Raw genomic sequence first — 8,792 nt, 5'->3', positions numbered from 1 at the left:
CAGGCCCAAAAGGTACTGCCCCAGAGAAAGGAACCTGCCCTAAAATGGAGTCGCGCAGGCAAGGCCACCTAGAAAACATCCAGTCAGCACAGCCCCAGAGGCCAGGTCTGCCCAGCTCCCTTGCAAATGGGGCTTGCTGAGCACTTCCACTGGCCTGTGATGGCCCCTGATGGAGGCTGCTGCCCATCTACCTTCCATCGCCATGTCCTCTGAGGTCCCACTTTGTGCTTTCCAGAATCCCACAGGAGGTCGGGCAGGCCACAGACTCAGCCAGATGACAGTTGCCACCCTTTGTTACCCCCTCTCCATCTATGAATAGAAGTGTCCACACTGCAGCCCTGGCCGGAGATGCTCCACATTGTTCTCGGGTCTCAGTCAGCAGCTGCAGAGTTTGGGCAGGAGTACAGCGGGGGACCGGAAGGCAGGAGCCCAGCTCCTCTCCCAGGCCTGCTCCCTTGCCACGCCCCCTCTAGCCGGTCTTGTTCTCAGAGGACACAGATGCAGTTTGTGCCCTGACCTTCCATCTGGAAGGGGCCTTGAATGGCCTGCTCCCCTTCCTAGGCCCCTCTTGCCTCCCTCCCCTGGGCTTCTCCACACTTTCTGCTCCATCCTCAGCTTCTGCCAGTGCCCCTGCTCCCTTCACTCCCCTCAGTCTCAGTGGAGAAGCTCTTGACCTCTCAAAAGCTTCCTGGACCACCTTCCCACTCCTGCCTCATGGCCTGCCTAATAGGAAGCACACTGCGTTCTGATGTGTGTCCTTGGTGATTTACCTTGTGTCCTTGAGCCCCAGTGGTCACTCCATAAGGGCAGGACCATGTTGGCCTTATCTGTCCCCAGCACCTAAACTGAGCAAGAAGTTAGGAAGGACCAACCCAAAAGCCACACTCCAGCAGGTTGGGGTCTTCACATAGTCTAGTGACCTGTTTTCTTTGGGGTTCCCATCTCTGGGGACAGAGCAGCCAGCTTACAGGGTGGTACTTAGGCTGCAGGTCTCTGTCCCTGCAGGAGAGAAGAGGGGGTGCTCAGGATCCCCACATACACCACAGTCCCTCAACTTGTCATTCTTACCTCTGGCTCCAGTTGGCCTGGGCTGCAGGGAGACATAAGAGCGGGCTGGGGCTGGCCTGCAGTTTTGAGTCACTGGCTGCAGCTGACAGAAGGGGCTTTGATTGTTGCTAGAGTCCCGTAATCTTCACCAGCCAGTCTTAAATCCTGGGCTGTTTGCTTTTAAGTTGCTTTCATCCTTCCCTGGTATAGGGATATCTTACTGCTATAATTATGTTCTCCATGGAGACAGTCCACAGCAGCCACTGTCGTGCCCTCCTGCAGGCCCAGGGCCTCCATCTCTGAGCTACAAGGAGCCCTGAGCCTCCTACTGGGGCTTGAGTCCTTCCCAACCTGATGACCACTGGCTCTGGTCTTCAGGTGCTCTTTTGTCATGATGAGCCATAAAAACAGGATTAAACACCCCAGTACATTAAAACCAGTCCGGATCAGACTCTGTGACTGTTCAGCTTCACAGGTGGTGGGACCTGCCATCATCTCCACACGTGTCACCCATACCCTTTCTCTGAGTGAGTTGCTGGCTGCAGAATGTTCAGGAATGGGGTTCTAAGCAGAGCTAGAGCTAGCCCACAAAGAAACCAAAGAGTTTTAGGACCAGAAATCATACTGTTCAACTCCCTCCTTCCATACAAAGGACTAAAGGCACAGAGAGTCTGTCTCAGTCTAACAAGTGGCTTAAGCCAGCAAGCAGCAGTTGGGCCTGGGCTCAAATGGCCTCCCAGCTGTGACTTTGGGCAAGTCATTTACGTTCTCTGAGCCCGTTTCATCATTAATAAGGGGCAGGACAACACTAGACATGCTGAAGAGTGAAGACAGCACGTGGTGCAATTCCACCAGTAACCTCAGCACTGGCGTTCACTGACAAGTCCCCACTCCTCCTGAGTTGCTGCTGTTCCCGTGCTGGGTGACGTCTGTACTCAGCAGGTGTCTCCAATCACCAGTGAAGAGAGTCCCCGCACTGCAGTGATGAGGCGGCCACCCAGAGGTTGAGTCTTCCTAAGCTACGATTTACAAAGATTGACTTTTGTAAATTCTCTGCACAGTCAGCCAGAACAATACATATTCACTGAATTAAAAGGGCCCAAGGCTGGGCGTGGTGGTGCACTCCTTTAGTTCCAGCACTCAGGAGGCAGAGACAGGCAGATCTCTGTGAGTTGGAGGCCAGTCTGGTATACATAGTGAGCTCTAGACCAGCCAAGGGCTACATAGTGAGACCTTGTCTGAAAACAAACAAAAAAATCCAGGTTCGAACTTGGATGGCAAATATTTTCACATATTCAAGTGCCAGAAAGAGTCTCCTCACGGGGACCAGGCTTCGGCAGAGCACTGCAGTCCTCTCTGAAGTAGCACGGGAGCACACAGCCTATCAGGATTTTTTTAAGGTTTTATTTCAGGGGCTGGAGAGATAGCAGTTAAGAGTCCTTGCTGCCCTTGGCAGAGGGCCCGTGTTCAGTTCCCAGCACCCACATGGTAGCTAACAACCATCCTTAACTCCAGTTCTAAGGGATCCAGCACTCTTCTGGCCTCCACCCTCCACAGGTTTGCATGCATGTAGTGCACTTACATACATGGAGGCAAAACACTCATACACGTGAAATAAAAATTTTTAATTTTCATTATGTGTATATGTGTGTGGATTTATGCATGAGTGTGCAAGTGTCTACAAAGGCCAGGAAAAGGTGCTGAATCCCCCAGGAGCTATGGGCATTTATTTCTAAGGGTCTCGATATGGGTGCTGGGACCCAAACTCCAGTCCTCTGGAAGAGCAGGAAGCACTCAGCCACTGAGCCATTTCTCCAGCCTCCCATCTGGGGTTTTGCGTCCACTGGAAATTGGTCTCTACTGTGAAGCCAGCCTAGAGGACTGGAGAATGTGGCTCAGTTGGTAGAGTGCTTTCCTAACATGCATGAAGCCCTGGGTTCAATCCCCAGCATCAACATCAAATCAGGTTTTGTGGCACATGCCTGAGGCAGGAGTTCAAGGTCATTCTTGGCTATAGAACAAGTTTGAGGTCAGTCAGATACATGAGACCCTGTCTGAAAAGCAGAGAAGAGAAAAAAGAATTAGTGCCTAGCTTGTCTTTAGTGTAGAGCTGAGCCCTGTTGGAATGGTGTTGCCTCCCGAACTTAGTCTCAATGCCCCTGGGGCTTCTCTGCAATGCGGTTTCCTCCTGATGCCTAGCTTGCTTAGAAAGCGTTATGTGGTATGCCAGTGACCATTTGGAAAGAGAAAAGGCCGCAGCTCTGCCTAATGGGTCACTCAATGCCAGTCCTGGCAGGAGAGCAACTTGCCCTGGTAGATGGAGTAATCTAAAAGTTAATTTCATTTCCAATTAGATTCTTAGAGGTACTTGTTTTGTCTCACTGCTAAACTTCTATTCAGAACAAATAGAACACTCTAAGTACATTTGGCTTACCTGCCTAGGAACAGGAAATGATACCTATGGGATCCTTGCAATCGTGATCCTTCACCACTGTAAGTTTCTAAATGCTGGAAACAATGCCTGGTTTTTTCCCAGGACAGAGACCAAATTTAACAAGTAGGAGAGTGGAGAGCTAGAAGAGAACACTGGGCTGCTTTTCCTTACGGGGCTTTACTTTGCCATGCTGGGCATTGAACCCAGACCTCACATGGCAGGTGCTCTGCCACTGAGCTACATTCCCTAGCTCCTTGGGGTACTTAAACTCTGCAGCTGTATCTCAGCTAAGTGTGTCAAAGCCACTTCCCTGAGGACAAGTCCCAAGTTCCAGGGCAGCACATTGCAGACCTGGACATGCAGGCCCTGCAGTAGCACAGAGCTCCTCATGTATCCTTCACACGCCGGATGCAGGACGGTGGCCTTCTGAGCCAAAAGAGCTCAGCAATGGCAGGTACACCCATGTTAAAATGTGAGGACTGTCCATGGAAGACTCCAAATCCCTGTAGAGACGAGCCTTCCTGCAAGTTCTGGCATCATGCAGGGCTTCTACGGCAAGAACACACATGGAGGACTGGGGTTCCACAGGCTGGGAATGCCCAGGTGTTGGCAAAGGGCATCAGCACTGCCTTGAGCTGGTGTGTTTTGGTTGCCCCGTGGGTATAACGTACGTTGAGGGCTGGTGATTGTCCCTACTGTAGCTCTGCATTCGTCCGAGATTGCTGCAGGTGCCATGCTGTCTGATTGTTTAATCAAGCGATTCCTCTAAGACCTGGTCATTTGATCTGGTTCTTCCTTAAATTCATTTTCTTTTGGGGTGCTGTAGCGATGGCTCAGCAGTTAAAAGCACTGACTACTCTTGCAAAGGTCTCAGGTTGGCTTCCCAGCACCCACATGATGGCTAACAACCTTCTTAACTCCAGTTCCAGGAGAACTGACGCCCTCTTCTGGCCTCTGAGGACATTGCATGACACGGTGTGCTTTTACACGTGCAGGCAAAACACTCTCATTTGGTTTTCCTCCAGAAAACATGGGAAGGTACTGGTTCATAAACTCCTTAAGTAAGCTGACATGTATTTTCCCATTTCCTGCAAGAAGAGCCACACAGAACACTCGGTATCCTCAGGGCCCCCTCCAGTATCCAGCTAGGTGCTGATCAGCCCCTGCACGTGAGGGAGAAAAAGACAGATGCAAAGTCTTCAGATCTTTAGGGCAAGAATAGCGCTCCTTCCAACCAAAGTAGCAGACCTAATTATTCATCTAGCACTGGGCACAGGCCTGGAAAGCTTTGCCTCAGTAGAGAGAGGGGCAGTCCTATATAGAATTCCACTCAGTTTCAGAAGAGCTTAAAGCAAGACATAAATGAATCAAACTATTTCCAAGTAAGTGCCCAGAGCTGGGCTGGGGTGTAGCTCGGTGGGTAGAGTGCTTCCCTAGCATGCACAAAGCTCTGGGTTCCATCCCCAGCACCACACAAACGAGGCATGGTGGTGCATGTCTCTAAACCCAGCACTCGAGAGGTAGAAGCAAGAGAATCAGGAGTTAAGGTCATCCTTGGCTACATAATAAGAGAGTTCAAGGCCAACCTGGGCTACATGAGGCCAGAACTAAGCTTAAGGACTGTATGGGAATACAAAAACACAATAAATTTCACAATGTCTAGCATCTAATCAAAAAATTATTAAACACGCAGCAAAGTAGAGACAGTCTCTTAAGGAGAGGCATCAAACCATTGAAATGAGTCCAGAGGGGACCCCGATGATAAAATCGGCAGTCCTGGCCTTTGAAAAAGTGTTTTTACAGCCACAGCCTTACATTTTAAGGAGTGTTATATGATGTTTTTCCTCCAGGCCTGATGTGACCATGGTCACCTCGAAGCAATGTTGCCACAATGGTCTTTAGCGTGACCGTGGCCCCCATCATGGTAACTGACGTAAAACAGCGCCGTGACAGCCAGGAATGGTGACAGAGAGGGCAGGGCCAGCAGACCTTCTCTCAGGAGTCCAGCCACTGTACCCTCCTGCCTCCAGCTGAATGTGAACTTGAGGAACGCTGGTGCCTAGGAGCTGGAAGTTTAGGTGATCGTGAAATTCCAGTGAAGTCACTGTCATGAGTCTCACCCACTCTGGGGTGTGACTTTACAGTGGCACATCTTTCAAGTCACTCACACTTCCGTAACAAACCCCTCACTCAGGCTCCTGTAAGAACCCCAGTAAATTTATTGGCTTACCAAGCTGAATTCAGATGGCTTCCTGTCTTTGGGCAAGGGAGATGACTCAGTGGGTGAAGATGTTTGCTTCCAAGACTAACAACCAGAATTCCATCCACAGGACCCATATGATGGAAAGAAAGGGCTGACTTCCTCAAGTTGTCCTCTGACTTCCACACACATGAAATGAATGGCACATGTACACACACACACGCACACACACACACATACACACACATACACAACTAAATTTAACAAAAAATTTTAAACCACATTACACAAGGGAATGGAAGATTTTTAAAAATATTTATTTTTATTTTATGTGTATGAGTATATCGCCTGCATGTATGTGAGTGCGCCCGTGTCATGCAATGCCCACGGAGGTCAGAAGAGGGCTCCGGATTCCCCTGGAACTGGAGTTAAGGACAGTTCATAGCTGCCATGTGGGTGCCAAGAAACGAACCCAGGTCCTCCGCAAGAGCAGTCAGTACTGCTAACCGCTGAGCCATCTCTCCAGCCCCAGAAGATATTTAAGACCTAAATTTGGGCTGGACAAATGGCTCAGTGGTTCTTGCAAAGGACCAGGGTTCATTTCTCAGCACCTACGTGTTGACTAACAACCACCCATAACTCCAGTTCCAGGGGGTCCAGTGATCTCTTCTGGCCTCCATGAGTATTGCATGCATATGGTGCACTTACATAATATGCAGACAAAACACTCATGCATTTTAGGTATATAAAAATATAAATATAGGGGCTGGAGAGATGGCTTAGTGGTTAAGAACACTGGTTGTTCTTGCAGAAGACCCGGGTTTGAATCCCAGCACCCTCATGGCAGCTAACAACTTTCCACAACTCCAAGTCTAGGGGATCTGACAGCCTCTCTGTCCTCCACAGGCATTGCACGACACGGGTGCACTTACCTTACATGCAGGCAATACACGCAAACACATAAAAATAATAAATAAAATATTTAAATATATAAATAAAAGCTTTTGAATTAGTTTAAGCTAGGCATGGTGGCACATTCCTTTAATTCTAACACTTGGGAGGCAGAGACAGGTGAGTCTCTGTGAGACTGAGGCCAGCCTGGTCTACATAGTGAGTTCCAGGCCAGCTGGGGCTACAGGGAGACAGAACTAACAAGAAAACTGCACACCACACACCACAGCAGGAAAAACTCAGAACCCGGAGACACAGCAATAGAAATGACCCCAAATGAACCCTATAGAAGATGAGAAGCGTTGCGGCAAAGCCCTGGGCCTCCCTGTAGCCCCACCCGGCTGGAACTTGCTCTCAGGGGACCGTGGGACAGCTTCAAGTGGCCTAACCTGGAACAGAAGGCCTTGAAAACAAAGAAGGATAGGAAAATCCAAAAAGTATCCATATGGTAACTAAATTGGTAAATATAAAGGTTAGGGGCACTGGAGAGAGAGCTTAGCAGTTAAGAGCTCTGGCTGCTATTGTAGAGGATCCTGGGTTCAGTTCCCAGCACGCACATGGCAACTAAAAATGTCCATAACTCCAGTTCCAGGGGATCCAACACCCTCTTCTGACCTCCGCTAACATTGCACGACACCAGTACACTTAAATACATGCAGCAATATTCTCATACACATAAAAAAATTGTTTTCAATTAGGAGGGTCACTTCCTGAACCACTTTAAAATACAACTCCCTGGCAGTCTGAGTGGGAGATCTCTGTCATCTCCCTTTGCTTTCTCCATTTCCACCGACTTCTTTAAGGCCCAAATGTGTGAGTTCATCTCCATCCACGTTGGCCAGGCTGGTGTTCAGATTGGCAACACCTGCTGGGAGCTCTACTGCCTGGAACATGGCATCCAGCCTGATGGCCAGATGCCAAGTGATAAGACCATTGGGGGAGAAGATGATTCCTTCAACACCTTCTTCAGTGAGACAGGCACTGGCAAGCATGTGCCCAGGGCAGTGTTTGTAGACCTGGAACCCACGGTCATTGATGAAGTTCGCACTGGTACCTAGCTCCAGCTCTTCCACCCTGAGCAGCTCATCACAGGCAGTGAAGGTGCTGCCAATAACTCCGCCCATGGGTGCCACACCGTTGGCGAGGAGACATCGACCTTGACTCGGACCGAATTTGCAAGCTGGCTGACCAGTGCACAGGTCTTCAGGGCTTCTTGGTTTTCCACAGCTTTGGTGAGGGACCTGGCTCTGGGTTCACCTCCCTGCTGATGGAACGGCTCTCTGTTGATTACGGAAAGAAGTCCAAGCTGGAGTTCTCCATCTACCCAGCCCTCCAGGTTTCTACCACTGTCATTGAGGCCTACAATTCCATCCTCACCACTCACACCACCCTGGAGCACTCCGATTGTGCCTTCATGGTAGACAACGAAGCCATCTATGACATCTGTCATAGAAACCTCGATATCGAGCTCCCAACCTACACTAACCTTAACCACCTTGTTAGCCAGATTGTATCTTCCATCACTGCTTCCCTGAGATCTAATGGAGCCCTGAATGTAGACCTGACTGAATTCCAGACCAACCTGTACCCTACCCCCGCATCCACTTCCCTCTGGCCACATATGCCCCTGTCATCTCTGCTGAGAAAGCCTACCATGAGCAGCTTACAGTAGCAGAGATCACCAATGCCTGCTTCGAGCCAGCCAACCAGATGGTGAAATGTGACCCTCACCATGGTAAATACATGGTTTGCTGCCTGTTGTGCTATGGTGATGTGGTCCCCAAAGATGTCAGTGCTGCCATTGCCACCATCAAGACCAAGAGTACCATCCAGTTTGTGGATTGGTGCCCCACTGGCTTCAAGGCTGGCATCAATTGCCAGCCTCCCATTGTGGTACCTGATGGAGACCTGGCCAAGGTACAGCGAGCTGTGTGCGTGCTGAGCAACACCACAGCCATTGCTGAGGTCTGGGCCCATCTCGACCACAAGTTTGATCTGATGTATGCCAAGTGTGCCTTTGTGCATTGGTATGTGGGTGAAGGCATGGAGGGAGGGGAGTTCTCTGAGGCCCGCGAGGACATGGCTGCCTTGGAGGAGGATTATGAGGAGGTTGGTGTAGATTCTGCTGAAGGAGAGGATGAGAAAGGAGAAGAATACTAA

At 49.9% G+C, this 8,792-nt stretch overlaps 1 pseudogene; it reads left to right on the top strand.

Moving 5' to 3' along the window:
* Positions 1 to 7,441: 7,441 nt before the first annotated feature.
* On the top strand, positions 7,442 to 8,792 carry LOC103727667 (annotated as a pseudogene).

Source organism: Nannospalax galili, unplaced genomic scaffold (genome assembly GCF_000622305.1).
Source record: "Nannospalax galili isolate Female #2095 unplaced genomic scaffold, S.galili_v1.0 scaffold290, whole genome shotgun sequence".
NCBI classification, from domain to species: Eukaryota; Metazoa; Chordata; class Mammalia; order Rodentia; family Spalacidae; genus Nannospalax; species Nannospalax galili.
The sequence above is the reverse complement of the archived record's forward strand: the minus strand, read 5'-3'. Positions and strand labels throughout refer to the sequence as shown.